Below are 9,047 nucleotides of genomic sequence, written 5' to 3' on the forward strand. Positions count from 1 at the left end.
TGTGACTGTTCATGGAGCACGTTCTCTATGTCAGCACAGTCCTAGGCCTTATGGATCTGAACAGTGAGCCATAGGAAAATGCATTCCTACCTGGCCTCTTGGAGGCACCATTTTTTGGTTAATAAAATGTCTTTGGCTTCCTGTGATTTGCAACCCATAGTCATCACCTTGAAGTAGGCATCAGAGTTAAGTAATCAAGACTAAGAATGTACAGTTAATTATGTAAATACAAGGAAACTTTGACAAATCTCCAATAATGACATAGACACACATTTTTCTGATACAAATCTCAAAGAAAATAAAAACCACTGCTGCAAAAAAATTAACTGATGCTACCTATGTCTATATATCTATCTATACATATATATCTTACTTTGCAAAATGACATTCTTGTTTTAACATTAATTCCATTTTTATTTGCCTCATTTGCTGGCTGAATACTTTGGCTTCGTTTTATTTTTATTTATTTATTGAAGTATAGTTGACATACAGTATCATATTGGTTTCAAGTGTACAACATAGTGATTCAACAGTTGTATATATTATTAAATCCTCATCCCAACTAGTGTAGTTACTATCTGTCAACGTAGAAAACATTTGGAATGCTTCATGAATTTGCATGTCATCCTTGCGCAGGGGTCACGCTAATCTCTGTAGCCTTCCAATTTTAGTATATGCAGGAGCACCTTCCACGTGTTTTGTACATTAATAAATTTAAACAAGTACATACTACTCTTTTTCTTATACACACACATATACAACCAAATGTGTCTTGTTGTAGAGCCTATCGTATAACTCTTCCCCAGGAAGCTGACTCTGTGATGGAGATTAGGGTGCAGGATGTTTATTAAGGAATGACCTTGGGACCAACACCTGAAAGAAGCAGGAGTGGGTAGAACAGGGTTTCTCAACCCGGGCATATTGACACTCTGGACCGGGCAATACTTTGCTGTGGGGCTGTTCTGTGCATTGTGGCAAATTCAGCAGCAGCCTTGGCCTCTATCCTCTAGATGCCGGTAGCACTCACTAACACATACACACACACACACACACACACACACACACACACACACACACACACACACACACACACACACACCCTCTCCCTCCAGTTGTGACAACCAAAACCGTCTCCAGACACTGCCAAGTATCCTGGGGCTGGGGGCAAATCACCCACTGGGGTAGAGAGAAGAGCTGAACTTGGATGTGACCTAACAACAGTCTTTGTGGACTCCATGGGCACCTCGGGAGCTAGATGGGCCCTTCTCACCGCGTGCAGCAGTTGCTGGACGTGGGCCCCTGGGAAGGGGCGTGGCACTGGGTGAGGCGGCTCTCCGTGGCTGGAGCAAGACCTTCGCTGAATGGGGATCTGGGCTTTCCCAGGGTTCACAACATGCTACTCTATGTTCTTAATATACTTCTCAGCATTTTCCACTCAATGATAAAACTCTTGAGAATTGGGGCCATGCTTTATTTGCTTCTGTGTCATAAAAACCTAACATACTACATGGGAATAAATACTGGTTAAATGAAATCATGAAATGAAATGGAGCAATAATCGTGCTTCCTTGTATATTTGCAAACTTAAATACTATAACAAAAGGCTTCATTATGCGTTTTCCTGATATAAGGGAAACTCCAAAAAGATTAGTCCATTTTTACATTATTGTATTTAATTATGAGTACTTTTTTGAGAAGTGGCAAGAGTCACTATCAGCTGATAATACTAAATAGTACTGAGCTAATTTTTAATAGCGTTTTGAATCTTCAGTAGATGAGATTCTTTATCAGTAATCTAGAAGTAGAGCTACGGGATTGGTGTGGGGTGGAGCCAACTAATTTATGAAATATTACTCAGAATTCAAGTAATGAAAATTTTTGCTTAAATAGATAAGATTATAAACACTGTGTACAGCTCTTCAAAACAGTACCCATCTCCGTCCAGCAGAGGGTGCAGCTGTACAAATTACTGATAGAGAAAAAACGGGGAACATTAATCTCAGGCATATGCTACAGTGACATATATCACCATGTGTAAAGAAGTGTAACTAGACATGTAAAGTTCAATAATGGGTGCTTTATAGACTGCATTCCCAGCTCTAAGCTTTCATATTGTTTTTAAAGTTATTTTATCATCAGCAAGCTCAGGATTAGGTTAAAGTTGGCTTCTAAGTAATACTGTTAATTTCAACTGGCTAAAATCATTTAAGCCCAACAACATGTAAGGGTTTTTTTAGAGCATAACTTCACATATGGTATGTTTTCTGTTCTCAGAAGATATTTTACAGGTTATTACACTGAAGTAAAACACACCTACATTTAATGTGCCATATTCCCCTTTATAGATCACGAAAAAATGAAGTTTATAGTGCTCCCCTCCATATATTTTCAGACTCTTCTTGGCATGGATATTGTACACGGTGTCATGTGGTGAAATGTGCAAAGCCCTGTTCTAGGGGATGGAAGATTTGGCTTTGTCCCTTACTGGCTGTGTGACCTTGGTCAAGGTACTACTTCTTAGAGCCTGTCTTCATCTGTTAATGGAGGAACAGTGATGCCCACTGGGCCCACTTCACAGAACGGGTGATGTGTGCTCACGGTGTGAGCGCCGTGGACATGGGTCATCGGTGCCAGAGTACAGGAGTAACTGAACAACTGCAGCTGTCAGAAGTGGCCACCAGATGGCAGCCAGACTCGAGTGTTTCTCACTGTGAAGCACTTGAATCCCCGGTTCCTGGCCAATTCAGAGCAGTGGGAGGAAGCAGGCTCCGAACGAGCGGTCAGCAGGGAAGAGGGCTTTGATTAGTGTTACCACCTTATTTTTACCACAACCTCATAAAATAGATCCCCCTTCAGATGTGTTACTTACTTTAGATATGTTTCGAATTCCATTTTGGGGAATTTATCCTTTGCTAGTAATTCAAAACTATAAAAGGATAATAGCTATATATGTTTTTTATAGTATTGTGTTAAAAAGCAAAATCCAATCGAGTAAATTTGAATACCTAATTGGCTTTATTAAACGATTCGTGAATAGGGCAGCATCCCTTCGAGCAAACAGAGATGCTAAAATGGAATGTTTTTATAAGGAAGGAGGGTGGGGCAAGAAGTTATTAGCAAAAGATTGTCTCAAGCCAGGGTACCTTCCTTTTTGGGGGGAAGGGAATGGCAGGGTTTTTATGCAGATTACCTCACTGGTGCTGACCAAGAAATATCAGATTGATTGTTAAAGGGTCAATCCATTTTGGGCTTGTTTATCTTTTTACTAATTGTTTATGGATAATTAGTGAAATTGGAAGCAATTTAGGAACATGGTATACTAGGCAGCCACCAAAATGAAAATTATGACTATTTTCGAGGTGCATGGAAAATAAGTGTGATGAATGATAAGCAAAATAAGAGCAGAATGAATTATGTGTCATGTTAGTAACTATGTGAAAATCGAGAGCATATGTGTCTGGGAAGAAGTGGCACTAAAGGTGGAGTGGTAATAACTTCTGTTAAAAAGGAAAAGGAAAAGTCCAAAATGGAGTCATTTGCCACCCCCAGCAAACCAAGGCTTCATAGTTTCAACCTATCCCAGGAATGTGAGCTTTTAACAGTCAATATGAAATTTCCTGTGAGGTGGTATGCATGGTAAAAACCCTGCCATTCCCCTACCCCCCAAAAAGAAGATGTCCTGGCCTGTGACAATCCCTTTTTTCCTTTTGCTAATAACCTCTTGCCCCACCCTCCTGCCTATGAAAACCTTCCATTTGGTACAGCTCCCCGGAGCCTCTCTCTACCCACTGGAGGAGATGCTGCCCAATTCATGAGTAGCTTAATAAAGCCAATTAAATCTTCAGATTTACTCGTTGAATTTTGTTTTTTAACACCCTTGACATGTCAGAGAGTTAGTAGTCTCTCTGTATCTCTTGTCTTTTTGTGTCTGTCTTTCCTTCCTAATTCACATTATTGCTGTTATAGTGATATTGGCAGAACATGACACTTCTAAAGAGATTTTCATGCTTTGTTTGAAATACAGCAGTGCCTAAAATACCCAGCATTAGAGGGAAGAAGTGGCAAGTTTAAATGATTTATGAATTTGATATTTTGTTAAAAAATTTTTAACTGATTAAAAGACTAAAATTTTAAAAATCATTGTTTGCCTGATCTTAACTCAAACACAAAGACAACAGCAAAACCTTTTTGGCTAGAAATCTTTTTAAAATGCATTACATCCCATCCTGCCTTTTCCAACAGTTTCCGGAACATATCCTGTTCTTTTCTTTCAATCTCAAGCTTACCATGGTGAATGTCAATTTCTCTCCCACACTAGAATACGATGATGTCCTCATGCACAGTTCAGGTATAGGGTTATTTGCTTCTACGTGGCATGATCAGATCTCCTCTGAGTTTTGATTCCCTGATGCTTTTTTTGCTGTTTGGTCTTCCTCTCTCTTGCCATCTATCAGGTGTCATTTGTACAGATGCCAGTGTCCCAGCCTTTGGCAAACTTCCTTCCCTAACCACCCAACATGCTTGCTGCTTCTAATGTGCCTTGTTGGAAAATCACACAATCGAGTTTACTAGAGTTTGCAGAGAGCTCCAAAGGGCCTTCCACTCTATGTAAGTGTTTGGATGATGCAGATAGGGCCGTATCTATTTTGATCGCTCAGAGGTATTTTGGCTTGTTTCTCAGCTCTTGGCTGTTTCCTGGCCACGCAGAGGTCTCAGGGAAATGACCTCTGCACAAGGGACATGCTGCTGTAGGGAATGTAAAATCCTGGCTCTCAGACAGAAAGCATGGTAGTAGTGGATCCAGGCAACACCAACAAATCAATGGAAACTGAAAGCAGACTCAAGCGATCAATAGTCATCAAAAATCCCACACTTGCACCTCTCCATTCTTTTCCCATGTCACTTCATGCTTTCCATTCATAGACTTCATCCTGGTCCAAGTTTATCTCCAATTTAGAAAGGAGCAATAGAACAAGAAAAAGCAGAAAATTATACCAAATGGGGAATAATGATTTATGTGATTCAAGGATCTTCTCCTTTAGCCAACCAATACATAGGACACATTTTGAACACAAAAGGCATATTTTTAACACATAAAGCAGGTTGCTGATGCTGTGAAAACTCAAAAGCAATAGGCACTTATGCTCCCTACCCTCATTTTTTCCCCTGCAAAATAATTAACTGTAGGAACAGAGTGGACCACTTTTGTTATTAAAACTGAATTAAATGTAATGAAATCACACACAACTCTCTGGGAATATATGTGCTATATAAATCCAGGTATTTCTGCTACCTAGGGTCAGTGCTGTCTTCAAGTTCAATGTTAGCCACAATGAATATGTAGGCATTGTTTTGAGGAGAGTTTCTACCATAGTTTATTGAATTCCATCCCACTCTTGAAGGTATTTATGCACTTTCAGGGCCTAGGAAAACTTACCACACTTTCAAACCTCCTCTTTCTTCTCCTAAATACCCGACAAATTGGCAAATAACCACAAAACAAAAAAAGCAAATGCACCCCCTAAACTTCAGTGGTTAAAAGATAACTTGTAATCGGACATAATTTTTGGTTTCTTTTGCTTAGTTGTAAAGAAACTTATAGATTCCATGGATCTATGTGAAAGAAGTGACCTACACTTAGATCAGTGTATGAGAAATGACCATCTTCTAAGAATCAGTGCAAGTTGCTGGAGAAATTTTTGTTCAGCGTGATTAGAAATGATCATTAGTACTGGATAATGGATTGGAAGGTGCATACTGTTTTATTGCTTACCATGTGCAGGTGTAGACTGTCCAGGGAATGAAAGGGAATATATTTGGAATGAATAGCAGTGTTGTGTCTACATCAGACAAGATTTGCTGGTCATTGTGATAGAAAACTCATTGAAAAAATGGTTATCTTTTCCATAATTTGAAGGCTATGTTATTGAAAACCTACATTGCCCTGTTGTTATCCAAATACATCACATATTAAAAATGCATTTGTTGCATCTATTGAATTCTGGATTGTTCATGGAGGTAGGGACAAGGTGAACTTCTAGAAATCACCTACCCAAACATATTAGAATAATCCAAAAGTGCTTACAGCCCTGAAACCATTCCAAACCATATGTTACCCAGTAATTAAAAAAAATTCTGCCATCACACTTTTATGTTATGAAAAATTATGAATAACCAGTACCCTTTCCACCTTTTTTGTTCCTTTTCTATTGGAAATGATGATGGGGGACAAGATGGCCAAAAGGTTAGAAACTACAGAATACTTTCCCTTGTGGGTCTAGAATACCGTGAACATCTACAAATTTGATGATTGGTAGCTTCATGGATGTTGAGAATAATTTACGTACTCAACTTATTATGTAACCATTGGTTTTCTATTAAGCTAAACAAATGCAATCAATTTAATATGCATAATTGATAAGACCCATATAAATGAAGTAGTTTAATCTTTTACAGCGGTGGTTCTTAGCTTTGGATTCATACTAGCAGCACTTGGAGAGGTTATTTAAAAAACCCTAAACTCAGGCCACATCCCAGAGCAATTAAACTAGAATCTTTTGGGGCCGGGACTCAGACACCAGCACTTTGAGAGCTCATTAGGTGGTTCTAATATGTAGCTGAGTTTGGGAAACACTGCTTTATGGACTACCCCTGTTTAGTCTTAGTTGAGCATAAGTATGTTTGGGACTCTTTCTTTAACAGTCTTTAACAGTCTGTTTCTTTAAGAGTCTTTAGAGACTATTTCTATTTCTTTTGCTTTAAGCAAAAGCAAATCATTTGAAAAGAATAATTTTATTTTTCTTTTATTCCTCTTTTCTTTTTCTGTGCTCTTGGTTTTACTGCCGTATCGATCAATACAGCATGATAGCACACGGGGCAGGTCATCCTAGGTTTGAATATGGGTTGGGCTATTTACTAGTTATCACAGACTGGCAATATGACCCCACCTCTAGCAGTGACTCTCAACTCGAGGTCATTTTACCCCCTAGGAGACATTTGGCGATACTGGAGACACTTCCGATTGTCACCACTGGGGGGCTGCTTTTGCCGTCTAGCGGGGAGAGGCCAATGATCTTGCTAAACATGCTGCAGAGCACAGAACAGCATGGTATTACCTGGTGCTGAGGGGCAGGAACCCTGATCTACAGAATGAGGCTCTGGAGCCTGACTGCCTGTATTCAAATTCTTGTTCCTCCTCTTCCTAGTTGTAAACCTTGAGCCACTTACAATTTCTGCCTATATCTATCTGAAAATGTAAATATTATTAGTGCTCACCGTGGAGTTGATGGGAAGTTTGAATGAGCTAATGTATGTGAACAATTAACACATACATTAACTCTTCATTAACTGGTTTCATTTCCATTTGTTACTTTGGTCCTTATAATTACATAATCGCATTTCAAAATATTTTCACATTTGAACTTTTTTCTCTATGCATGTGCTTTTCTCTAGTCACAGTATGCATAGAAGCAGGAGTGTTTTTTTAAATAGCTTTATTGAGATATAATTCAGATACCATACAACTTACCCAGAGTCTACAATTCAATGGTTTTCTCAGTATGTTCACAGACTTGTGTAACTATTGCCACAATCAATTCTAGAACATTTCCATTGTCCCCCAAATAAAACCTGTACCCATTAGCAGGCACTGGCCATTTCCCTCCAACCCTCGTACTAGAAATTTTCTGTCTTTATAGATTTGCCTATTCTGGGCATTTCATATAAATGGATTAATTCAGTATCTAGTCTTCTATGTTTGGCTTCTTTCACTTAGCATAATGTTTTCAAGGTTTATCCATAGTGTAGTATGATCAGTACTTCACTCATTTTTATGGCTGAATAATAGTCCACTGTATGGATATGCCACATTTTCTTTATCTGTTCATCCAATGATGGATATTTGGGTTGTTTCTAACCTTTTGACTAATGTGATAGTGCTGCTATGAACATTTGTGCACAAGTATTTGAACACTTGCTTTGAATTCTTTTGGGTGTATATGTAAGAGTGGGATTGCTGGGTCATATGGTGTAACTCTGGGTCACATGGCCACATTTTGAGGGCGTGCCAGAATGCTTTCCAAAGAAGCTGTGTAGTTTTACATTCCCATTGGAATGCATGAGTATTCAAATTTGTCCATCCTCACCAACACTTGTTACTACTTGTCTATTTGACAGGTACTAGTGGGTATGAAGTGGCATATCACTGTGGTGATTATATATTGTTGTTTAAAAACATATTGACATGCATTTTCCAGGTCATCACCCTTCATAATCAACATTTAAAGTGACTTCAAAATATTCTTTCAAATGGTTATATTATAATTTGCTAGACGGTCTTCTATCTGTGGACATTTAAGATTCCAAATTTTTATCATTATAGGCAGATTTTCCTGCATACAGGTTTTCTAATGTTTAGATTATTTAAAGCTACTTTCAAGACCCATTTTGAAGTCTTTCTTTATCCGTGAAGAATGTATAAAGTAATATGCAACTGGAAAATTTTGTGTGATGGAGAAAACATTCTATGGTGGATTAATATTTATCATCAAAGGTTTAAAGTGGTGGAAAGCTCCAATAAAGAAAAAGATTCTAATCACATAGTGAATGCCAGTTTGGCCACCTAATCCATCTTTGCACAGCGATGGAAAGGTCCTCTCTAATTTCCACTTGAATAAACAGCGAACTCCCTGTGTTCACTATTGAGCTGGTACACTTCACTTTATTATTCCTTAAAAATAGACTTTTGTTACATAAGAAACAGGAATTATAAGCAAAAGGAAGGAAGGAAAATCCCCCTTCTTGGGAACAGTCATTGCCTCTTTCTATAGGGCCCCTGGCTGAGCATCCTTGATTCATTAGCAATTCTAACTACCTCCAGTGGTTTAGCAGGAGAAAAACCACTGTAGGCAGTTCTAATATACTCCTGGGGCCCCGAATGCTGAAACTGCTGGCTTTTCTTCCAAGGAGATCCCCTTAGAGAAAAGTAATCTTGTTTCTATTTGCTTTGGTCTTCTGGTTAGTTTATATGTACTTAAGAGCAAAATTCC

The 9,047-nt window shown here is 38.7% G+C and overlaps 1 pseudogene; it reads right to left on the reverse strand.

Moving 5' to 3' along the window:
• Window positions 1–591: 591 nt before the first annotated feature.
• LOC118928709 (U6 spliceosomal RNA) lies at window positions 592–690 on the reverse strand (annotated as a pseudogene).
• Between the last annotated feature and the right edge of the window lie 8,357 nt (window positions 691–9,047).

Source organism: Manis pentadactyla, chromosome X (genome assembly GCF_030020395.1).
Source record: "Manis pentadactyla isolate mManPen7 chromosome X, mManPen7.hap1, whole genome shotgun sequence".
NCBI classification, from domain to species: domain Eukaryota; kingdom Metazoa; phylum Chordata; class Mammalia; order Pholidota; family Manidae; genus Manis; species Manis pentadactyla.